Source organism: Temnothorax curvispinosus, unplaced genomic scaffold (assembly GCF_003070985.1).
Source record: "Temnothorax curvispinosus isolate PA1 unplaced genomic scaffold, ASM307098v1 QBEX01003805.1, whole genome shotgun sequence".
Taxonomy (NCBI): Eukaryota; Metazoa; Arthropoda; class Insecta; order Hymenoptera; family Formicidae; genus Temnothorax; species Temnothorax curvispinosus.
In genome coordinates, this window is record NW_020213585.1 from 117063 (window position 1) to 143560 (window position 26498).

Here is a 26498-nt window from a genome sequence, read left to right on the forward strand (position 1 = left end):
AGTTAGATTGCACTAAAGTGTTCAGATCTAAGAGGAATGTAAAGAAAGTTGGAAAAGCGAATCGCATTTTTCACCGATTTCTAAAGCAATTGAGAATATCGCGATAACATTCTATTTTCCACTTTTGTAAAGCACGATACTATTTCGCGCGAGTTTCCATTATAAGAAATGACTGCCGCGCTAATTTTCAATCTTTCGGTGCTGCACTCAGGCGGAGCCAAGTCAGGGAAACTTTGTTCAATTTCAAATGTTGCTTTTAACGAAGTACAGTCTTTCGAGAAGTTAACTGACAGTAAGTAAAATGTATTGTTTACTTCGTCGTTCGGTACGATCGATTCTTATGATATATTTGAACAAAAGTTAGACTATAAATCACGGACAAAAATCGTACAGGGAAGTACGAAATTATAAAGCAGCCATCGGTCGATATGCTCTATTTCGCGCGTCGTAAAACATCATTCTTTATAGAAAATGTAATTTAATCAGAATTGGGGAGAATCTTTCATGGTTAAGAAGCATCCTGCTCCGCTTATTCGTACGTTCGCGAAGACTTACTAGTTCTTTGTTATAAAATGCGCCCGACGAATTTCATTTCGTGCAGAGTAAAAGTCCGCGCGACGCTGTTTTTACCCGCGTCAAGTGGAAAACGGATTATGAAAATGACGTACAGCTTACGCGCCAGATATTTCCAAAGCCGATTTAAATGAAATTTGACATGGTTGAGCTCGAGCAGACACAATTTGTCTCGTTAAGAACGGCGTAGCGAAATAAACTAGAGATTATTGGCATAAAAAATGATGTATGCTTATAAATACATATATGTATATTTATTAAGTGTAAATGTTATATTTTTCGGGTTACTTGCATGTAATTTTACGATAAACTTTGTTATCGTTCAATATCTTTCAGTAATCGATAGACATGGTTATAGTTATAAAATATTCTCTAAAAGACGATCAAATACTGAGAAAGATTTTTCTAAAAAAAAAAACCTTCAAATTATGTTTCACATACCCCTCAAATATTTTACTTCGCATATCGAGCTACTATATTTGTCTTACGTTAGCAATTCCGATATATACTTCGAACATGTTGACATAGTTATGCTGATCCACCCCAGACAGGTTCTGGACGTGAATCGCATAAGAAAGCACATGTTGGATGCGAGTAATCTCGCACAGACGTACATGTACATATATCGCGCAAACGCGCATGTGGGTTAAGGTTGCACGGAAGGAGAAATGAAAACGACGGAGTCGACGAGGAGAATGGAAAGAACGCGGGTTACGGATGCTATGGCCAAGATCGCAGACCGCGATACGCCAGCGTGACCCATCCCCTGCTCTCCGGGGGGTTAGCTAAGAAGCGAACCTTGCAAATTGCCTCCGCAAAACCCCACCCTGCGAATCCGTTCTTCGTCGGAAATCGCCCACCTCTCTTCTGTATCCTTTCTATATATGCCCGCAAATTCTTCGCGTCGTAATCCCTTCGCCACGAAAATTGTCAGATCTTCCCGATTTTCGAGCGATACGGCCGTGATGCAAGTGGGAATTTCGTAGACGATTGTTCCGCGATCGTAATTCACGGAAAAACTCGCTTATCTAGCGGAATAAATTCCGAACGAGCGATCTTAAAAGTCCAAGTCCAAATGGGTTTTGAAAGTCGAGAGTTCAATAATGAGTACCGCATTTCTCGCTCGAGGCTTCTCACCGCAAGTATAATATAAATTCTAGATCAAATTCTAGATCAAACATCTCGCGGTCTATTGAAAAGAATGATTCTCGGGTATTTTACTTGTGCACGAATATAGATTATATTAGGTATACGTGCCAGATACACATAGATAATCTCTTAATAATATGAATTCATACCATCATATCAATATAACTCCTACTACTCCTACTTGATAAAACTACTCGTGGTTTTTATTCTGCTCGACCATTTGCCATACAATAATCGGGCATTGTTCTGAGAAAAATTGGAAGAACGATCATGAATATTATACATCGCTTCGCCAAAAGTAGTCAATTGGACCGACAAGAGTTATCATGATAACGAGCCATTAATATTAAAAATTCACAAAGAGCTCTGCGCTTGTAAGAAAGAATCCTGAAAATGAGGTGAAACGCGATTATGAAGAATATCAAAAACGGATACCTCCGCGTCTTCGCGACATTCCGTGGATAATCTCTTCCCCGGGACGATCACAATGACCTCGTCACGATTAATATTTTTCAGACGGTGTGCTTAACTTGCTTTTAGCAGTTCCCTTTTTAACTTTCCGGACAACATTAAATAACAAGAACGACTCGTCTTGTCGGCAATGCCGAAAGAGACAAAGCTGGAGGAAACATGCCGAAAATAAAGAACAAATAAATCTGGCAAAATAAATATTAGAAAAAGGATTTGTTCGGAATGATAATAAAATAACTTTAATATCTCACATAGATTCATTCTTTCTTATATATTGAATAGATTGTTAGAATTTTAGATTATAAAAATGAACTGAATAAAATTAGGTGAAAAAATATTTCGCACAGATACTGATTTCATTCTAATGTTTGCCCAAATTAAAAGTTCTTCCTTCAATTTCTTTCTTCCTAAAATTTTCTAATTAGAGTTATGCGGCTTGTGTTTTTACGGAATTCTCTCAGTTATGCTAATGACAACCGGTTCTATCGAAACATCGTCTTAAGACGAGAGAATCTTATTGCGTAATTTTGATTACAAGGCATCTAATTCAATAGGCAGGTGTACGGTGTTCTAGGCAGAACAGAGTCTGGCGCGTTCTCCATTACTCAACAGATTGGACACGACGATAAGACTCTATCATCGAATGTGCGAACAACGTGGAAGTTCGCGCGCATCGGCGATTCTCTCGCGATGTAACTCGGAGTTTTCTATCTCATATAACTTTTTGCCGGGCAAAGCCCTCGGATGGAGTTCCTTGACAGAGTCTCCCTTTTACCGCGGGCAAGCCTTTGTGCAAGGTAGAAACGACCCTCGCAGGTCGAGCCCTGAGAAAAATGTGCGCGCCGGAGTCGCGGTGCTTCGTGCACCGTGTGGTACAACATAAAAGGCCGCGTTACAACAAAAATTCCTTTCTCATCGGTGAACAATGGACCGAATCTCACCGCTACGCTATATACCGAAAGTTACTTTTTTTTCTGCCGTTTTTTTTTTTCATCGAAGAATACACACACGCGGAAAAGTGAAGAATGATAACGGCGAGTATCGTATAATTCTCTAGAAACTTTGTATTATGCTGTACTAACGGTTATTGTTGCATAATTTCAAAAAAAATTTGTATTTATAGCTAAAATGTCTAATTCGTTCTACGAAATACATACATTATCCTTCATACATTATCCTGGCAATATTTTCTTTTGTAGCGTTGATATCTTATTTAGTTCGTTACGCAGTATAAAATGCAATATACATGCAATATTCGGAAAAAGAATTGCTTGCAAACGGTCACGTACTAATCAACTAATCGATATCAATCTGTTGATGTCGATTCGGTTAGACGCGGGTCAGCTGTCAACCGAAAAAAAAACGAACATTTATATACCAGATCCGCTTCGTCAATAAATAGTAATTTGTATGAATATCCTTCCTCTACTTTTTCCTTTCTTCGACCATATATACATTAACATTTTAGCATCAAATAGCGGTTTCTACGACAATAATGAAATATCAAAGAGGCAGAAGATTCATAGAGCGTGGCCTAAGCTAACAGGATTCCGAAATTAGAGTTGACTTAATCGCTTCTCCGACACGTGTAATTCCCCTCTTATCTCTTCGCCTGACACAATTCCCGATGACGAGCGATTAGATTTGTCTCGTATTGACTGCAATACTCGTGGCAACGGAAAGGGGAGCGCGAGATCGGATGGCTGCTATCCGGTAAATTGGGTTTCCGAGCGGGACTCGGGGAAGAGAGAGAGAGAAAGAGAGAGCTGTCGTAGGACGCGAAAGAAGTACCCGCCAGCCTGCGGACTGAGATTGGATGCCGACGAAATCGTCCCGCGGGAGAATCGCTGCTGCCTCTATCCAGACTCGTTGCATACTTCCATCTAATGTCGCTACCCGATTGCCGGCTTTGTCCCTCGGGGACATCGGGGGAAACGATACATCTCGGAACACTGTCCTCGACTCTTCGAGCCGCGCTTAAAACCTCGCCTTAACTGCCGCATGTTGTTTAACATCCGCATTCGTATCAGCTAAATGTATTTTTAGTCATTAATCTTCAGTGACAGTTTAAGACTAAATATATGAAGATTATTTGGTAAATTGCTCGAATATATATAATCATTATATTAATATTTTTCGACATTTGGCATAATTTAATTTAAAAATCTCTTTTAACTTATAAAGGGCTAATAAAATTTTTCAGAAATAATTCATACTTTCGGTCAAAAGTGCACGGTTTCCTAATATATATAATCACATTCAATCTTCAATACGGTGAGAATATGTGACATAATTTCTTCATTAAATTATTATATTAAACTTTTGTACATTAAACAATTTTGTCCCAAGTTCTTCAAAGAACAAGTCGATTTTAAAATCCATTAAAAGTAGGTGGATATATACACATAGTTTTTTAAAATAGCAAGCATGTCAAAAGCGTGAAATGACTTTCGTTACGCGACGCTAAGTAGGTATGTGTGCCTTCGGTACACTTTTCCTCTGCATGCATTCTACAAACTTCGTCTGTAGAAGCAATATTATTCTTCCTACTCCGAAAACATCTGTATAAAATGTCCAATCAAAACTAGGATAAAACTAACACGGGCGAAAAGTTTCCCAGCGAGTGGTTTCATTTTTACATTTTTAATACTTGTAAAAACACAATTTGCAATATGGAAAAAGAAGACAAATGTAATGCACCACGATGTACTCCCACCGGTGGCCAATATAACTCACACGCTAACTTTATTTCTATAAAGCGTTACGTAAATATTTATGGTTTGTTATCTGTTCTATGCGAGTAACTCTCAACACGTGTACATTAAAAATATATACAGCGCATAACAATTTTACGATTACATAACAAGTAATATCACTTATGTAAAAAATAGAGATAGAGAACTATAATTGCGAAATAATATATCACCGCAATTATTTCGCGTATAAATGATAATTACTTAGAATTACCTCATTCCACGTTCGTTTAATCTAAATAACACAATTATAAGCACATTTTAATTGAATGACCCTAAGCAAGCAGATGTTTTGTGCAAACTTTCGTTTAAAGATCCATTGTGGATCGAAATTTAATTAAGCTCGATAAAAGCGGCAACGAGTAAAGCCGCGTGAAAAGAGATTAATCACGTTGGAATTCGAAACAAAACTTAAAAGAAGCCCGCGGTGTGGATCTGATAATTTTTGATAGAATAGATGAAGGAAGTTTTAATAAGGGTATTCGCCATTCAATATCTCTTATATAGGCAACCACACGCGCAGAAGGTATTCTAATAACAAAATAATACGGATTCGCAACGTTTGTTGAAAGCCGTACCATCGGTGCTTGAAAGAAGGCGATTTAAAACAAATGTAATATCTGCTTGGATAGAATCCAGATCCTTCCAAGTCCGCATGCGAGATCCGATCGCGTAAAATAAAGCTACGGAAACACTTGATATTCTCTTCGACGTTTTACGCGATATTGCATTATAAATAATTCAAAAATACGGCGTAATGAAATGAAGTGAAATTAAAAACTGTAATTTAATTGTTAGATGCGCAGTACATTTACCATTTTATAAATCTGAAAACGCCAATGCAAGAACTGCAAATGATAGCAGTATAAACGTGGAAATTACATATTTTTATTTTACTTTATCCTCATCATATTATTCCCCACCCTTCATTCTACACATAATAAAAAAATAAAACCCATTTTAATTAATAAAGTTAGGAGTTAAAAAAAGATATAAGATTTTAGTGAAACACGTTGAGAGTTAAAAAGCTATCTTATTTTTCTTATTTTCAACGTTAAGATCGTCAAGTTCTAAGATAGAAATTCTGATAATAGAAACGGAAAATTATGATACAGTTATAAACATAAAAAACTATTGAATGAAATACAAAGCCGAGAAAACATAAGACGGAGAAGTTTATCTAACTAAATTTATCCCGATGTTGCTACGATAATTGTTGCAGGATGACAAGATAAGGGGAAGAAATTTTAACTCGGTACATTCATAAGAGAAATTGTAGTCTTTGTAGCGAACATTTCAAAAATAACACTTTAAAAATAAATTTTTATTTGACGAAGCGAATCAAAGGTTGCGTTATATTGAGCGACTTTTGTAATGACAAGGAGACGCGAAACATACGTGTAGCACGTTCTCTCAGCGACAAACCGCACTTTCGTCGCTCCATAACGCCGGACTTTCTGCCATGCGCGGATACCAGTTAGAAATTCGAAATTGCACCGCACGCCTGTATACCGAGCTCGCCACTTTCGTGAGATTGCTTTTCCCGTCCTCCCACGTCTCGCTCGCGCGCGAGGAAACCCCGAAGCTGGTAGACCGTAGAAAACGAACAAACGCTCCGAGAGAAACAGGTCGACGAGAGGTTGTTGGGTGGAAAGAGAACGCCAGCGACGAAAAGAGAATGAAAATGAAAGCGACGGCAATAAGGCAGTATGAGCAAAATGGCATTGTTTTTCTTATTTACTGTTACATTATCAAAATCGTTTTTCTTATAGATTAATATCGCGAGGCAGGAAGCTATACACGTAGAAAAATGAAAGAATTTTTTTTTTTTTTTTTTTTCCAATATAAAATTAGTTGATAGTGTTGATCCTTGCATGTAATATAATAGACTTAAACAGCAGATGATAATAAGAAATTAACTGACAAATTATACCAATTATAGTGTCATTATAAGTAATAGTGAAACCTTTTCCTTCTATCATTTATCATTTTTTATTGTTATGTTATTGTCTCTTCAAAAAACGTTTATTTTACTTCATTAATAAAATATAAATTTTAATTCTCTTCCTTAAAATAATTGATTGGTTAATCAAGTATCTCCATATTTCCGATTGCCTCACATGTCGATCAAAATTACGCTATTATAGATTTTATCTACGAAACCAAATACAAAATAAGAATGAGAGAATCTCGGAGTTATGGCAAGAAAAAAACCTGTTTTTTATCGCACTTCCGCTTATCAAATAGTTATTGTTCTTCACTGTTTCAAAATTTTAATGAATTCACTTGCTTGCTATAATCAATCTACCGCCATTTACCCGCCGCTACGACGAAAATGTCAATTCAGCAGGAGGTCGGTATCCCTTTCGAGATGAGAGTGTTCCCTTCATGGAACTAACGGCCCGGATAATTTCCAAGGTGTTTCTCCTTGATGGACGGCAAGTCCTTTTCCACGTTTCCGTCAATATATACCCCCGAAGCCCTCAGGAAAACCCTCGGGAGAAAAAGAAGGAATATATGTTCGAGTCGAATCGGAAAACGAGGTGACGAAAGAAACTTATTCTCACGAAAGGAAAAGAGCGCTTCGTGAGGTCAAATAAGAGCGGGAGAGAAAAAGAACTGACCTTTCCTCAGTTACATCATAGCTGCACAGGCTCATAATTATGACACCCACGAGGTGTATAACTGTGGCTTATATACAAGCGTGAAAATTGCCCTTAGAAGAACCGAAGTTGTTACATCGATAAAATAAAACGGGCGACGTATATAGGCGATCGCATCGAGCAGAGTATGTGGGAAATTTTGTGAAACTGTGCGACGGGAAATAATACGAGGGTGAAACGTTCGGTTTCTTCTTGTTGATAAAATAGAATGCTATTCATATATACAATATTCCTGAAGCATTAATTCATTATAAATGCAACGCGATGCACATGCGCAAATTCATTACTTGCATTCTAATATAAACATACTTGTTTAGGACTATATTGAAATTGGTATATACTAAAGGAGCTAAAAGGATGAAGTTATATCGTTCATTTGCACTTTTAAATTCACGAAAATTCCTTCATTTTCAATCTAACTCTTCTAAACTATATCAATGCCGCAACACGAACAAAGTTGCTAATTCTGGTACCCGTAATCGCGAGAAAGTGCACAACTTTAAATACATTACTCTGCACCGTAATCCTGAAATTCTCTTTCAACAACATTCGATAGAAGCAAAAGTTTCGCTTCGAAGTAAAATTTGCGTTTTATTGATAGTCACGAAAAAATCTGTTCCGACGCAACAAGAATTATGACTTGAGAGCAATTAGCGCGTCTCAACTTCTGATCGTTTTCATTAGGCAAGTTAGAAAAGTCGAGTTTCAGAAGTTTCTTTGCCAACAGGATAGAAAACGCTACATCGAATACTTTTTCCTTAGCGCGCGCGCTTAGCAGTGTGACGTTAATTATAACATACTTTTACGGAGCTTAATGTTACGCATGGGTGCTATTTTTAAATGACCGCGAACATTTCTAGAAGGGGAATAAATGTTTCTAGAAGAGGTTTCCTCAAAGAATTCATTTCTTCCAAAAACAGAGGTACCAAAAGCGAATATGTGTGTTTTTTGACAGTCGTCGAGCGCCCTTAAAAAAATAAGTAAAAAGAACGCTTGTTAGTTCAATTTGCGACGTTTCGCATGACCGAACTTATTACTATATATCGGCACGCACGTGTTCAGAATAACACAGGGTATCGCGAAACAAATGATCGCGAAGATAACGAGAACGCGATATACTTGACGATGCAGAGTTTCTCGTTGAAATTAAATTCGAGACGTCGCAATTACGTGCCGTGTTTTAATCACTTGCAAAACGCTTCTCACGACTGCGGTTGAATGTCGCAGTCGAAATTTCGCCGATATAAACGATATTGCTCAGCGAATATCTCTCCACGAGTGAGAAACTCTCGACGACGCCTTGATGAATATGCGAAACGATGAAAATATACCATTCGCACCAAAGTGAAATATTTGTCAAATATGAAGTTATATCAATTTCAAAAAGCAATTCGTAAGTTATAATTAAATTAGATTCAGAAAATAATATACACACAATTAGATAAAACAAATTAAATAAATAAATTATTCATATATTCGATATATATACATATAATAGTGCCAAAATATAATTTTAATAAATTACATATTTTAAAAAATATGGTATTTATTAATAATTAAATTTAGATCAATCGTATTTAAATATCATTAAAAGAACTTCACGAATATGATCTTTTTACAGAAATCAAACCACAAAAGATTTATATGTAGATTATATCTATATTCAACGATAGGAACAATATTAAATAAAATTGACGTAAAATACATAATCTTATATTACAAAAGGTGTTTTGTTTGCTACAAATAATACTCTCTCTCTTCTCTCTCTCTCTCTCTCTTCCCCCTCTCCCTCTCTCTCTCCCTCTCTCTCTCTCTCTCTCTCCCTCCCTCTCTCTCCTTAATAAACCTTCTCGACTAATGTCAATGTTGGCGATATTAATATCCGTATAACGAACAGACATCTAAAAGGATCAAATATGAACGTGCCACGAACAAGTCGAATAGATACTGTTCCAACGAAATTGCGACCACAGATGCGCAATGACAATAAGTGAATACGCGAGAATGCGAGAAAGATAAATAAAAAGCTTTACGTATATATACGCGACACCGGGCGAATTGGAAGATCGAATTAGTACGCGATTGAAGTTGCGATTGAAGTTGCAATTGAAGAGAACGCGGGATGAAATAGAGGCGTACGTTGCACGAATTTATTGATTCAATTTCAGCTGGTGAATCCCCGGCATCCTCGCTGCGCACCCCCGTAGAACACCGTTTTAACTGCCGACGGATGGTACGCCAGTGTTGTCGAGTTTTCGAGTTTAGTCTACACGCAATTTAGCATAATCGATGAGCGGTCACGTACCTTCACCACCGACATTATTCCGCAAACTTTCGTTAATCGACCACCATAAAAGCCTAACAATCCTGCAGTCACGATTCAAGTCGTTCCTTCGTTATCATCTCCTCATATTCAACCGTGAATTGCGGCCGCAAGCAATACGTAAAATATCCGAGATTCTTCTTTCGGATAAGATAATTTCTCGGTAATTTACTACAAATAAAATATCTTTAAGAAAAATTCTGATACTAATATAAGATAAAATACTAAGAGGAATAAACAAATTTTTGAATTAAATTTCAAAAATGTTTATCGAAAACGACGCACTCAACTTTTTCAATAAATTATTTAACACCCCAGTATTCAAAAGCTGCATTAAAATTGATTATTTTGATTACAATTGTGCCGAAAAAGAATGGATCCCAATTAAAAACTAATCAAAGGGAGATTCTGTGATTAAAAAGAAGTGTCAATTTTGGAACACTGTGCTTGAGTACAACCTCGATAACGCTAAAAGTATAGACAATATGTTATTAAACGTAATATAAATCTTACACAATATAAAAAGTTGTGAAGCCGTAAAGCATTTTACGTATACCGAATTATAGTTATTATATTTTGCGAGAGCAATAATAAAAGATACTAGTCAATTTTTGAAAGTATAAAACGAGATGCGCTCAACTACAAATTCAGGACGAATTTATCCTTTCTAATTGCAACAGCGAAAAGTGCCGCGAAAAGAGCAGCGAAGTCAATTAACACGGATGAAGGTTTCTAGTAGTCTGACGTGACTTAATTTAGCATTCTACCTCTATCTGCTCTTTCGTCCGGGTACTTCTCTCCTTGATTCTCTAATTCAATTCTAATCCCGGCAAAATTTCCGAATTTAACGCATGGGACGATGTCGGTTCCTTTTTGGCCTTGTGAAAGATCTATTCTATTTCGCTTTTGAAAAAACATTGCATTTATCTCAGTTTTTGTTTCGTTTTCATTAAAAGAGAGCTTATCCCGAATTTTTGTTCCGATTTAGAAAACAAAAATTTATTTCAAAGATCAATCTCCGATTCGCGAAAAATAACTTTTATTTCGCTTTTAAAAATATGCTATTATAAATCTTTGTTTCGAAACAAAACCCTGGTTTTTATACTCGGCCTTCTGAAAAAAATCTATTCCAATTTTTGTTAGGCTTCGCTGAAAATTTGGCTCACAGTTTTATTTAATATATTTTTGTTTCATAAAAGATCTAATCCATCTTTTATATTCCTTCGCGTAAAAAATCCTATTAAAACTTTTGCTTTGTTTATAAATATCGACTTGATCCAGTTTTTGTTTTGTCTAAAAAAAATAGCTACTTAATTATAAGTTGCCATCTTCGGATTTTTATCTGCTGTAGGATCTATTCTAGCTACTTTATTATCGTTGCTAAGAGAAAAAAAGTTAATTGTAGTTTTTTTTATTATACTTCGACAAAAAGATATCGGCTCCAACTTTGACTACTCTTTTATTAAATCAGTTTACTCTTGCATATTCTTAATTTTGTAATACCCCAGCCATTTATCTTATTCTTCTACTACTTATTATTAGATCTTTCCTTTTCCTACCAACTTTCTCTCGATTCTCACGCAAGCAGTGCATTGTCTATTTTTTTTCGGCGAATCATGAAAAATACGCAGATGGCAGCGCAATTTCATGGACAATCGCGAAATCGAATTACGACCGCGGTCCGTGCTTTATGTATACGCGGCCGGAATGCCGAACAACCGACGCTCATATACGGCCGCCATTTGCGACTGGTACGATTCGTTAAAAAGATAAAAGATCATGCCTTGTTTCCGTTCGCCGCGCCGCGTTAAACTTCTATTTTTCCGCGCGCTTGCACGGGAAACGGCCGCGACCGCGCGGCGTTCGTCGGCTCTCGCTGCGAATTTACTGCTCAATTTTTCACGTTTCGCGTCGGCCGGATTTCAATGCAGAAATATTTATCGCGTTAGCCCGTTCTTCATCGTTTATGCGCGTTAACCAAGCTGAAAGCACATAATGAACGTTTCATATTTCATATTATAACTAACGCTATGCTAACGATGCTATTTGTTAGTATATTCGATTATTATGTAACAATATGTAATGACGATAATATTTAGAAATTACTTAACTTCTCGGCAATTTATTACAATAAATGTCTTCAAGTTAATTCTTATAGAAACTTCTCTGTCGATATATATCGACAAAGATTCTGCGAAATGCAAAAGGAGACGCGTACTGACGATAAATCAGAAATCGCGAGAGTTAGAGGAATACAGTGGTGGAATTGCAGGACGATTTCCCGAAAACGTGCTAGTCAGAGAATAGCTTCCGGAACGGAGAATGCGAAACCGTTCTAATGCTCGACCGTACGGAGGCTGCACTATTGATTTTCTGTAGATGCGTGCGGTTTTCCACATTTCCCGGTTTCCCAACTCGCTTTCAAAGACGGCACGAATAAAAAAAAAAAATCTACGTGTTCGACTATTTGGACATGCGACGTGAAAAATATTTGCCGCAGTGACATATATCGCAAGTAAACGTGAAAGCGAGTTGCAATAATAACAAAGGAATAGATGAATAAATCGGATTTTTGAAATTAAAAATTATCTAATTTACTTGATCATATAATATCTTATTAAATATAAATTCAATAAATATAAAATTGCTATAAAAAATTAAAACAAAATTTATTTATCAATATAATTATTAATCATAATGTGTTTTTTATTATAAATTAAAATAAATGCTACATTTAACAGCAAAATATTTTTATCTATTTTTTTATGTTTAACTCACACAATACTCACTCGCGAATACGTTTAATTACCATTGCATGTACATCGATCTCGAGAACACATCGCGCGATACTTTGCACGGCACTCCCGTTCACGATAATCGCTAATTTTTAATAGGAAATGATCGTATTTCGAAAGAGCTGTCAGCGAATTATTTCTCGTTCCAAACTGGAATTGTTAATATAGAAATACTAATAAACGTTTACACAAAAGGAACGATCGCGTCAAAGTAAATATAGACTTGTTGCGTATCGTATCATCCTTATGTATCAATTAAATATTAAATGATATGGTGCGCCTTTGCTTATTATTTTACCAAATTTTAATACGCAATGGTACAACGCTCCTTGTTTACACTGATTCGCAATACGATAATACGATACGCATCCGCTTTTACTCGTAGCACTTGTCACGAATGCGTCTCGAAAGATAATCGCGACGAAATACGAGACGTTGCACGCAGAGCCTACCTGCCCCTTCGAGACTCGGAGCACGAATGATAGCGCGGCGACCTTGCGTTTACAACACTGCACTGCTCTGTGAGTGCGCACTCATGCGGAAACAATCGAGGCCGCGTGCCAACCGCTGTTATTGTCCCGAAATTTTTTAAATCTTATTTCGTACTATACGTCTCGAATACTCTCTCTCTCTCTTCTATTTCAAATTAATTATTTACATGAACGATAAATACATCGCGGCTTTTCGTTAAACTATAATTCGCGATCTGACTATTCGTATATACACTCTCACCCCCAAAAAGATAATCAAGTTATACGTATATTTAACTCATCGAAAAATTCAAAGCGTAACGCGAATTGTGCTTTTAAGTTGTAATTTTATAGAAATAATTATGTCGTTCGCAAATATTAAAACGCGATAATTTATTACTCTTATCATCTCGCGCTTCGATTCGTACTTCCCTTTTTATATTTTAACATATAATGTGTTGGGATAAAGTATCAGTTTAAATTCGTATTTTAAATTAATAAATCGCGCGAACTACCTACTTTCAACAAGAGATAAACTTTAGTTAAAATTTAGTATCGTTTATATATGTATGTCCATATCGAATTTGAGAAAGATTAATATCACACAAGCGCGTATTAAATCAGTATGCCAATATGTTACGAACTTAGAGATATGATTTCTTGATCTGATTTATCCTTCAATTTTACAGATTCGCTGTTTCAATATATTATAAATATTAGATACACCGCCATAAGAATAGACGTTGTCAAAAAAAAAATTGAGTAATTCGTACAAATTTACATATATGCATTTGTTCGCAGTCGTTTGCGCCGAGGCATCCAAGTGAAAGAATTTTACAAGCGCGGCATGTAAATTTTCGTCTCTCGCACGATGAGATATAATAGCAAAACGGACTTCAACGCGCGAGATTTGCGAGGTCGGTTTGTAAAGACTGAAAATAAATGTCGTCAGACAAAGAAGCTCGTTAAGTTACGTTAGACGGTTTGCATTAGACTGAAATGCACGCGCGGGAGAATTCACGGCATTCACATTCCGAATGAATCGCTAAAATTGTGTATGCGCCGCAATACCGAATATGCGGAGCGTCAACGTGGAACGCCAAACTTTGTTACGCGAAAATTCCCAGCTGGGAGCAGAGGAGCTGTATACCGCGGTAATACGCGTATAAATTGCGGTAATTACAAGGTTTCTTCCATATAACGACACGCGGGTGCAACGCGATGCGCCACATCGTATTCAATACAAAACGAGGACAATTTGCGCGATAAACATGAGTCTATGCAAATTGCGTATTTAAATCGTTTTGTATTTGCTTGTCCAACGAATGCATACGCCGGTAATGAAGAGACACTCGCAGTAAAAGCGTACGACAAATGGAACGTTCATAATATTTACTTTCCCGGCGAATTATTCATTAACATGATAACGATTCAGAAATTACTTTGAATAATCATCGCTTCGAAATAATATTAAAATGTTACGATGTTAAGAAGTGAAAAATTTGTTCATTTTATGATATTAATTCGTTAATCGCTGCAGGCTAATAAAATAAAGAGAAATACAACCACACAGCCGGGGTATAATTATTTAAAAAATAAAATGAATTATAACGGTCTGTCAAATATGCGTTGAGGCGAGTATCGAGCAGTCGATATATGAAATTGAAAATAAATGAAAGGAATGTAAGGCTAAAAAGATGCCGGGTCGTGTCACGAATTTATGCAGAGCGGCTACATACCGCGTTGCATGAATCGACCATGCAAAACCGGGAATGGGGAAAAAGGCGAATAGAAGCGAGAGGAAAACCAGGATTTAATTAAATGCAGCCTTGCCCATGCATGGCACACGAGCCGACCCTCTTCCGTATTCTAAAATCGAATAACCCATCGATCCTGCTCACTCCGCCGCTCGCCGCTCGCCGCTCGCCGCCATCATTCGGAGTGTTTTACAGCAATCCGCCAAGTTGCGCGCCGCATGCAATGCAACCAATGCAACCGATTCGGACGCATCGTTCCAGAAATGAGTTTCCATGTTATAATTAAATCGATACATGTGCAATGCTGGTTGAATCAACAAGACGCATTCGTAATGTAAAACTCGAACGCATTTGGCATTAAATTTGACGTTATAATTAAAACAGATTCTGCACAATTAATTAAGAAAAAAATAAACTAAATATGAGCCTACGCAATTGTGCATACACGTATAAACGTACGTCAATACAAAATATTTATCTTGAATATATTACTCCATTACAATTATTTTTTTGTTAAAATAATTTGGATTTAATCTTTTGATGCAAAATAATTAGAAAATTTATATTATTAAAAATTAACATATTTCAGATTTGCAAAATATGCAGCTCGGCGATTGATCAATTCGAGTTTCTTTGTATCTTTTATTAGAAAATATTTTCGTAACGAGAAGTGACTTCTTTATCTACCCAGAAATAAAAATTACATTTCTCCCAGAATCACAATGCAATCTATTTGATATGGTGCAAGACATTGGTTGCACTGCGCGATAAGGGCAGGAGTTTGATAACTCGATAATACGCGAAACCAAAGGTCGCGTGCGCGCTTACGATTGCAGATGTGTTCCCGGCGAGCAAATAAACCGCGGGATATCGCGCATCCGCAAATGATCACCCGGCCATCAGTGGAAATTGTACAGCTTCCTAACTATAACAGGAAGTTCAAGGCGTGGAGAGCCAGGAGAGAGCTACGACAGGATGGCAGGGCGACGAGCAGGGCGCGAATCTTCACGTTGGAAAGGTAGCAAAGGAGACGCGGAAGGATGAACCCCAATTAAGAGAACAAAGGGATACGTATCCTTTGTCCGTGAATCGTATTATCGAGCCTGGGAGCGATCTCTCAGCCTTGCCCGGCTCGGAACAAGGCTCAAAGCATCCGGTCTTTTGGACGAGCTTGGCCGATGTAGACACCTCAAATCGATTAATTGGAGATCCATCTGCTATAATCGTATCTAAGATGGATACTAAGAGCTCCGTATTAGACTGAAAGACGAAAAAAAACGGCGCTAAGCCTATTTAGGCGTGAGATTAAGATATCGCGGTGAAGAGAGAGAAAAATTACTGCTCTTCGGATAATTCTATTTCCGTTTTGAATGGTAGACGGATTAGTTAATCAGACACGATGTAGTTAATGATATCTTATGATTTCTAATAAATGCTATGATACACGTAATCGAAATTAAACTTGTTGCGAATGCTAACAAACGATCCGATCTGAGCATTCTTTCGGACACGGATGGTTCGATGATTTATTCACTTAAACGGGAATAATACAGAAGTACGATGCAGAGAAGTGTACGAGCATCCTTCCCAAATCCGAACATATTTTCAGTCTTTATCTGCGCCGGTGCTCCTGCGGTCGTGACTCAGACGACGCAGAAAACGAACGCTGGACGTTAAGCCGAAACTTTATGGCGCCAGGTGTGTGTGCTGTATCTGTTCTGCAAATGTCGGTTTTTGTCGCTGCTTCGCCGAGGTCCTCTGTGCCTCTGTGTCGAAAAAGTCGAACGTGAGATCACTGCACCGTGCTATGACCAACCGTAAAAAAAATATTTAAAAAGGACGGTATAAAAATTTCGTAACTCGAAAAAATTCGTCTCTATCCTTCACTGTGTAAAAGTTATATCAATCGAAAGCTAATATTTTGCAAATGCATTTTTATCTCTCTTTGTACGATTAAATATAATATGTGTGACATATTTATCGACAAACCAGATGGACGACAATACGATAAAGCGAATTATATTAAACGCAAAGGCAAAAGAGTGAAATATATATTTTATAATAAAGCGAATATCATTTTAGCTTCCTCAATTTTCATATCAATCAATAAATAATACGGATATTGAAAAATATCGAATGCATCAGGTATACGAGATAATGCATCAATAACAGCGGCAGCTTTAAAAACATTTCATGATGTTCTTTGATACATATGGCGCACTCTCTTTCTCTCTCTCTAGCATAACTCGTTATTTTATAAATTCATATCTAATATATATTAATAACGTTACCTGTATCGTTACTGTAACTGCATTATAAGAGAGAAAGCTAATAACAAATTTTTAATTACATAAAGCTTATAAATTCGTTATTCGGCGCGTAACTTAATACAATTATACAATTATACTTAATACAAATATTATTTTCATCATAATTCAGATGTGTTTATATACATAGAGATTTTTGTAAAAGTGTTAATTGAAATTATATGCATAAATAATATACATTTGTAAGTAAAATTTATATGTTATAATTATCCACAAATAGTATAAAAATGAATATATATTATTTAATATATTTGAAATAGAGAAAAAGAGAGAGAGAGAGAGAAATAAATCGATGCTATCGTAATACTATAGACTATAATGGGCGATCGACAATGGTAAAGAAGGCCAGAACGGATTTAGGACAGACAGCGGTTATAGCCCGTTTGGTACATTTTAACGTTTTATCTTAGCGCGAAGAAAGACATAAAAATCGAGCGCTTAAGCTGATTTCTCCAACTTTCTACCTGCAGACATTAGGAAAACTGCAAACTCCTTAAGAGCGTAATATCTATCACTGTCTCTCCCTATCTCGAGCGAGAGATGTCAAAGTAAAACATTTCCTTGCTTATTAGAATTCGCATTATTATGGCATGATTTCTGGTATCGCGAAATTCAAACTTTCTTTATTACCTCACGATAAATGACCTCCGTTGTACACTGAAAAAAAAATACTTGAAAATTTATTTCTGTTCAGGAAATAAACCTTATATCCACAAGTAAATTTAAGTATTTTTTTCTCAGTGTATCAAAGCGTGAGATTAGAATGCGGACGTCTGAGAATACACTGGGAATGCACTGACCTAGAGCGGAAAATGCTGATTTGTTAGTTTAAAATAAAACAAAAACATTTCACATTATCAAAAAAAATCTAAATTCGCGGTGTGTTCGAATTTAAATACTCATGCAGTGCCGTAAAGCATAGTGTAAAAGCATAGTTAATTCTTGGTGAATTAACTCTTATAATTCCTTCGTATAATTAGCATGAATTAATCTACTGTTCCTTTTATCATGAGCAATTTTTGTCATTTTCAAACGAACCCAACGAATGTATTTAATTATGAATTAGAATCCTTTTTCTACGTACCTTTGATAAGAGTTAATGTTCGTTAATTTTCCCCTTTGTATAAAATAATTCGCAGCAATTCCAAAGAATCGAGGAAATAACTGTGAACGAGTTTTGCACAATGCAAAATGATTACAAGGTGTGCTTATCATAGATAACCGAATAATACGGTTTTGTTCATTGTTATCGCGTCGGAAATGGCGCGCCGCGATACTTACGCGTGTTAATCGATCGTGGAATGGCAAAATAAATCGAGCCGCACATGTCTGATGGAAAACGATAAATACTATGCGACATTTATCGCGATACGGCAATCCCATGAGCCACGTAGTTATGTCATGCAGTTATGAGCAGCTGTCCGCGCGACGGATCGATAAGCGCTACTCGCGTTCAATTATTTCATCGCGTCGTCTACTCGAATATCTCTTCTTCGGGGTGTTGTCCATAATATCGATCGCATATCGCGTTAAAATAATTATTCTTGCAAAATAATCGTGCGTCGCGAAAATTTATGCAAAAAATTCGTTTGCGCGAATACAAGTACATTGTTTTATTCTTTATACTATAATGTTTGGAACACAAAAGGCTTTCAAAGAGTTCAAAATTGTATTTATTATTATGTATCGATTGTATGTTCTCGCAGTTGGTTAAACATATATCACTTCTACATAGAAAAGAATAATTTCGAAAATGAATTTTCGACATATTGAAATATATTGAATAAATTGAATGATTAATTGTTTCTCCAATTGTTTAAAAGAATATATATATATAACATTTAATACAGATAAACATTTTTTCGAAATCATTGACAAGCACCGAAATGTTTGTTCCGTTTTTCATCCAGTAGCTAACAAAATATCCTCGTGGAAAAGTTAAAATTATTAAACAATCTGCATTTGTACGAGCAATTTGTCATTTAAATGCGAATATAAATGGAATCAAAAAAATATGATTAATACTGCGACATGTCGCATCAATAAATATCCACACAGATATATGTCGACGGATATGACATTCACTCTATGCTGCGCACACATCTCTTTCTCTCATCCACCTTTCTCTTTCTTCCCCAGTTCTCTTTCTTCTTCATTTTTCTCATCCCGAACTTTTGTAATTTACACATCGAGCGTTCAGTCATCAGAGAAAAAAGATGTCTTACTAGAGAGAGCGAGAGGGAGGGGAACAAGAAGTATCTACTGATATCAAACTTTCCGCGCAGCCCGTTGCAGCTCGCGTTGCAAACTCGAGCCGTTATCGATAGCCGTCGACGAGCGGCGTTAACGCGATCAGTTTGTCGGGGTAGACTGAAGCTATACGCGACGAATGTATACCGTATATACGCGAGGGTTATGTGCCTACGCTGCTGGCGAGGAGCCCGCAAAATTACACGGGAGCTCTCGAACTGCTGGCACGTTAAACGAACGTTTTGTGGCGGTCCCGAATGTCCGCTTGCTCGCTTCCTCTCCTACTACTCTTCTACACACAACTCCGGACACGAAAATTTTCAACTTAATTACGTGCGCGCGAGCATAACATCGCGGCTGGATGAGTGCTCGTCTCCTGTTTCCTAGCTCATTCCACATTCGCTCTCCCGACCGCGCCGCCTTCTTCTTTTTCGCGAACATTAACGAAAGCGCGCGCTATAACGAGCCGGTAATAAAGGCCATCAGGACGACGAAGCTGTGAAACGACTTGAGAGAGCGAGCAGAAGGAAGGAAGGAAGGAAGGGACGGTCAATTTATTGCTTCACAGTATTTGCCGAGACTAAAAGACATAGAGGGAGAGCAGGAGCGAATAACCGAGCGGGCAGAAATCTCCATTGTTCAATCCTGATGTGATCGCATACCGGATAAACAGTTCTAAATGAACACTGAATGAGAATCTTTCTTTCGATGTGACGTTTAAATGAGCTATCTAAATGTGATTTGATTCATCGAACATTGAAGTCATGACTTCTTAAAAGATTTAACACGCGCGAATTTTTGTACTAGATATATAGAACTTCTTCCATTAAAAAAAAATGTCTTTACTGTGATATAAGAATTTAATCATTACCATTATCTAATACTTTCATGACTTTGCATATAGGTCTCCTCTTACAAAGATAAATAACAAAAAGGTAAAATTAATGTTACGCTTCGCTTTCTAAATATGAAATACAACACCGCTTTTTTCTGATTATATCCATAACGCTAATATTACCTAAATTTAGCCTGTAGTAAGTTGAGGGTTAACGAGAACATAAAGAAAAGCAGGGGTCGATACGGGATATGCGGGAAGCTGCCGTGGGTACCATTTTGTGCGGCCGATATGTCAGGGGTGTCTTCCAGGAAAGCGAGGGTGGTCGAGGAAGGGTGGTTTGTTTCGCCAGTACGGCATGTACGCTGGGAAATTTACAATGCCCCGGTGACTTTGCCCGGCGAACAACACCTTCGCCTCGGTATACCGGCACTCCGCCAGCCGGTTGCTTATGCATGGCGTTCGATATACGGATATCGAGAATTAACTCGCCTCAATCAACCCCCAGCGTCCGATAACCGCAATTTATGAGATTCGCGTGAAGATGAGACGGGAAGTATCCGATTAGCGGAATGAGTTCGATAATCTGATCATCAAACATCGACATGGACGAGAGAAATTTAAGAGCGATATCATTTAATAGAGAGGATATATTAAATTTGCTTTGCTAATTAGTCAATATAAATACGTTCTATTTAATAATGACTCTGTGTATACATATATATGTATATCTGTCTCTACATGTATATATGGCTTTTATGTTCGTAAAGTGGAACATAATTAAAATACAATTTAGAACATAATTTAAGTGCCATCAAACATAAAGTAATACTAGTAATAGAAGCATAATATGTAATCTATTTAATCAACCGGAATTAATTAGCTAAATTAAACAAAACCAGTTCTGGTATTATAAGATTTTATAATTTTATATAACTATTAGTATTTTTTCTGTTATATAAATTGCTATATTTTCCCTAAACGTGCAATCAATTCGTATCAGTGTGTTTTGAAAGAAGACTCACTGAAAAGAAATAAACGAAATAAGCAAACATGACAAAATATGCGAATAATCGAACATATCCTGCAAAGTATTCAGGGATGAGCATGAAACCTTTATCTTCTAATGACATAATTTCTTTCACGTGAAATAACTCGCACGCGCGCACGTGTCAAGACGCAGACAGGTATAAAGTGTCGGCAACATCTCTCCCTTTTGCGTTCCACCTGGGATGAGTCCTGTGGACCGTGGGGGTTCTCGGTTACACTCGGGGATTTAAGTCAGGAACAAAGGATGTTCGTCGTCTCGGGAAGAGTACCGCCGCCGGCATGGATTTCGATTACGAGATAGACGGGATTTACATCGGCCAGATAGCCTATGAAGGCTCGCGAAACTTTTAAGTATTATCCACGGACCATTAAACCCCTCGGGATGGTCCCTATAATGTTAAAACGCGAGAAATCCCCGTAAGGATGGAGCGTAGAGATCAACAAAAAAGGGAAACTGAGACGAGTTCGAGCGATTTTAGAATTGTTAATGCAAACTGCCAAAGCTAATGATATCGTTTCATCTCTAGTAGAAGAGGGACAATGTAATAGGTTCATGCTATTCGTAAAGATGAAAATTTAGCGTTAGAAAAACTTTGTGACTCTATCTGATCAATTCACAAAGGTATCTTTATCTTCATTAATATTTTTATGATAAATATGCGTTTGTAGTTATCTAATGCTTACGCTAAATTAAATGTATGATCAGAGATCATGACTCACATAATTATAATTTCAAGTATAATTTTTATCAAAGCTAAATAGGTTGTCTTTATTAAGAAAAAAAATTTATATTATATACGTTATAACACGTATATTTTTTAGAAGAGAGAGAGAGAGAGAGAAATAATTTTTTCAGAGGAAGAATATCGAGAAGAATATATAAAAATTTGTATCTTTATATACGTTATTTATATAACTTATTTAACAGCGTGTGTGTATCATGATATTAATATACATATAAAATTCACGTAACCTTTTTGTTTATGAAACTGTACTGCATAAAATAATTAATGTATTTATAAAAAAATCAAATTTATTTGAATTTGTAACGATAAATAAACGATATTTTAATTAAATTTTATATTGAAATCAGAAGAAATTCATGTAACATTGAACATGTTGACATCGCGCCGTTCGGATCTATTTGCGTAGATTTACATTCTCAATAAGCAAAAGCGTCACAACACCACAGCTTTCACATCGGTTGACGATTTCAAGTACGTTCGAGCAATTACGCTTCGTACGCAAGTAAAACCGTGAAAAATACGACGAAGTAAAAAATGCGTTCTCTTTCCGGAGAACATTAAAATAGCAATCGTCGTAAAACTCGAGATTGAGTAATACCGACGGGAAATGTGATGTTGAATTCATGACAATATAAAACTAAATTATCGGGATAATATTGCGGTTGCGATGAATCATCAAAGTCATCGTAATATCAAACTATCTCGCTTGAGCCGGCATAAAAAAAAATGTAGACTCGAGGATAACAACTTCGTTCTTCGCAGTAAAGTATTTCAAGAACAACGACATAATTATAACACACGTCATGCACATCGCGTATATTCACGTTAGAATTTATTGACCAACAGTCTGACGCGATTAATTCTCGAGCTAAATAAGCGATTCGTAAATCACGTTCATCTTCAACGCGTGATATTATTGCTTATTTTGTGCTGTGTGCACCGAATTAAAACAAACTGTGCGTGATAGCATTTGTATGATACAAAGTTTCCTGTCTATTTAATTCCTGCTGTAAATATAGTCTGCTTACTGATAAGGATGCATTTCGATAAAAATGGTTCTAAATTGAAAGATGGAAGGTAAATTATGGAAAAATCTTAATGTATATCAGGATTAACTTTCAAGTTTTTCAAAATTTAAAGATAATTTCAAAGATAATGCGCAAATTCAATGTTAATCGAGATTATTGCTTAATAAAATATTACTTGCTGACTGATGTACTCGAACAAATATTGTATATTCATCAATTATTGAAATTTAAAGTAATGTTACTTTTTATATTTACCTGTTTTGCACCGGAAGATTCTTTTCCCGCTATTGAATAAAATGAAAATAAAATATATAGAAAATAAAATATTGTACAGATACGCGAAGAAGCTAAGCGACAACTATTCAGTTGGCGTCTGGTGAGATGAAAGAACTGTCATTCCGATCGCGAAACAGACGAGTGAATGAACTCGGAAGTGTTTCCAAGCAGAGCAACGATACATAGCGACGGTATAATCAACACGGATGAAAATGCCAGTTCGTGTTTAGACGACTTATCGGGTGTGCTTTCAAATAGAGATATCGTAGACCGAGAAAAATAATCGCTGTTTCAATGTCGATACATGTCAGCGACGAAACAAAGGATCCTTTCTTTATAAATCAATGCTCTATCAGTCTCCTACCTCTAACATCTATGCCTCACATCACCTCAATTGCTCTGTTTCTTTTTCATGAAGCCATCGCATATGTATATAATCCTTTCTAAAAAAAGGCATGTTAAATCGATACTCGCATCTCTCGAAGTCTTCTCGAAAGTCTCGAATTGCTTTGTTGGCTCTTTTCCGCGATGCTGATTGATTCTGTTGCTGCGCTAACTTCGTGATCGGCTGTCATAGCATATTTTGACAGTTGTGTGTAATATTAGAGCTAAATAGCGCGCGCGAAGCGCGCGTCTGTGATGTCTAGTTTATTATAAATTGACGGTATGTTTATATTAACTTTTGTTTCCAAGAACAGTTCGGAAGCAGTATCGTGACATTATTTGATACCTTCGCAAATTAGTTTAGAAAAAGCGAATTCACGGACACCCCGTATATGCGCATTTGCAGCAGGTTCGAGCGAGATGATAAAGCCAGCACGAGGATTTTAATCCTCTCGCATGTCTCGTCCAAAGCACCGGCTTCTATATCATGCGTGGCGAAGCGAATGCAACGCAGCACAGCGATTAGATAGGCATCCAACGAGAGTAGTCGCACGTATAAGTGCGTGCGTGAAGAAAAATACAGTAAGTTGTACACACCAAGTGATCTAGCATATTTCTCACGACCGTGAACGGCGAAGTTGCAAGGTGATTACGCGCAAGGTGAACGCGCATGAGAGACGTTACATAAGCGCAGTCATAAATGTACCTTGATTAATTAAACTTGCTGGTCCGCAATCGATTCGAGTTTATTATCGGCATGAGCACGGGGCGTTGATAACTACGAATATATAAAAGCGAGAACTCCTGTACAAGGATAAATGTATAAATTGTAGTTTAGAAAAGGATTCTTCGGAGTCTTCTTAGTGGAACAATTTACGCAGTAACGTAATTCATTCATATTATTTCATTAACATATTCGATTCCTTCTGCAACATGTTTTAATTTAAAAAAAAATGTATTTTTAATTGATAGTTCGCTCATTCGATTGCTCAGTTCTTCGCTGGAAAGTTCAAGCAATTTACAAATTAAAAGATACTTTTCATCGTTCGCAACCTCTGCATGGAACGCGGGCCAGGTAAAGTAGTTACGCGGCGCGTGTTTACTCAGAAGTTATACGCCCCCTCTAACGGAGAATAAATCAGCTGTTGATTAAACGGAGACCGAGTTTCGCGTGTCACCTAAGTTGAACTGAGTCGAAGTAGGCATTTGGCCCGTTTCCAGAAAAGCCTTCCAATCCATCCTCCCCAGCGCGATCCGCGACTTCTCGATGACTGTCGATCGTCCATCACCGTGACAACGATACCTCCGTCAACCCAGAGAGACTCCGATATTCCTTGCAATTATATTCCTACCTCTCCTGGTTTTCGTTAGACAATCGGAACGAAGTTATACTCCAGTCAGGAATGAAATGGTAAAGAACGAATATCTCTCGCGAGCACAGTGACAAATATGGTAAAGTAGAAAATAAAACCGAGAGAATGTAATAAATATTATCTCGAATAAGCATAAGAAAGAGAAAAAGAGAGAGACATTTTTTTATTTAATTTCAAGATTTTATTTTACGATTGAATCCTGCTTGTGATATATTTTTTAAAAGCAAATTTTGGACTATTTTAACTGACTAAAAGAGAGTATTTCGATATAGATACAAAGAAAATAGAAAATAACATATTCAATATTTTATGAAAATAATTACAAAAATATTTCAGTTGTAACTTTTATCTCACACACATTTTTTTTCTAGATCAACGTGTAATTTCCCAAAAAAAGGTCTTCAAAAAAATTCAAACGTAACTCTTGAATTGCCTTATGAATTTTATTGCTTTGATCACAAAAATAACTTTTTTCTTTTCTGTGTGTGTGTTGCCGTATTAAATAAATATTATAAAATAAATATATAAAATATTTTCTAAAATTATTTCTATCCCAAGTTCAAGTTTTCTTGTTAAATTATTAACAAAGTACACTTATTGAATCGAAACTCTTCATTTCCCATGCAAAAAATATTTTTCGTTAAGTAATTACTTTAAAAAAAACTTACGAAAAAACTTAAATATTTCACGTAATAAATAAAAGATGAAAATTCCAGAGATTCAAATTTATAGATACACAATTTCTAAGATACACATCAGGGATTACAGGGACATGTAAGATATATAAGATTACGTTTCCAAGCTTTAAGCAAAAAAATAAGCGAAACACGTTGTCACCCATATCCGCAACTGTCGATCCAGATTTTTCCGGAGAGAGCGAGGGGGACGAGATTTGCAAGTTTGAAATCCAGAAAAGGTCAGTGCAACGACACACAAACGAACTATCGTGTACGTTCTCGCGTGTAGGCATCACGGATCACGGATAAACCCTTCTGCGAACGGAGTCGAATAACGCGGTTGTGCCAGGAATGTCGAGTGGGAAGTTTTGCGGTGGCCACCTATATCCCTGAATACGGAATAACCCCAAGGGGTAAGATCTCCCTTGATCTCCGGGAATTTCGAATTCCCCGAGGATCCCCCGCTCCCAGAATTCCCGCGAAAGTTCATCTCGCTAAACATCGCGCAAGGCGAACGTCTTCTAGCGCTAAACAAGTAAGACAGCTCTCTCTCTCTCTCTCTCTCTCTCTCTCTCTCTCTCTCTCTCTCTCTCTCTCT

At 36.8% G+C, this 26498-nt stretch overlaps 1 protein-coding gene across 3 annotated transcripts in view; it reads right to left on the reverse strand.

Moving 5' to 3' along the window:
• LOC112452894 (disintegrin and metalloproteinase domain-containing protein 10) overlaps positions 1-26498 on the reverse strand; it is a 108300-nt gene that overhangs the window by 75707 nt on the left and 6095 nt on the right. The window lies entirely within an intron of this gene.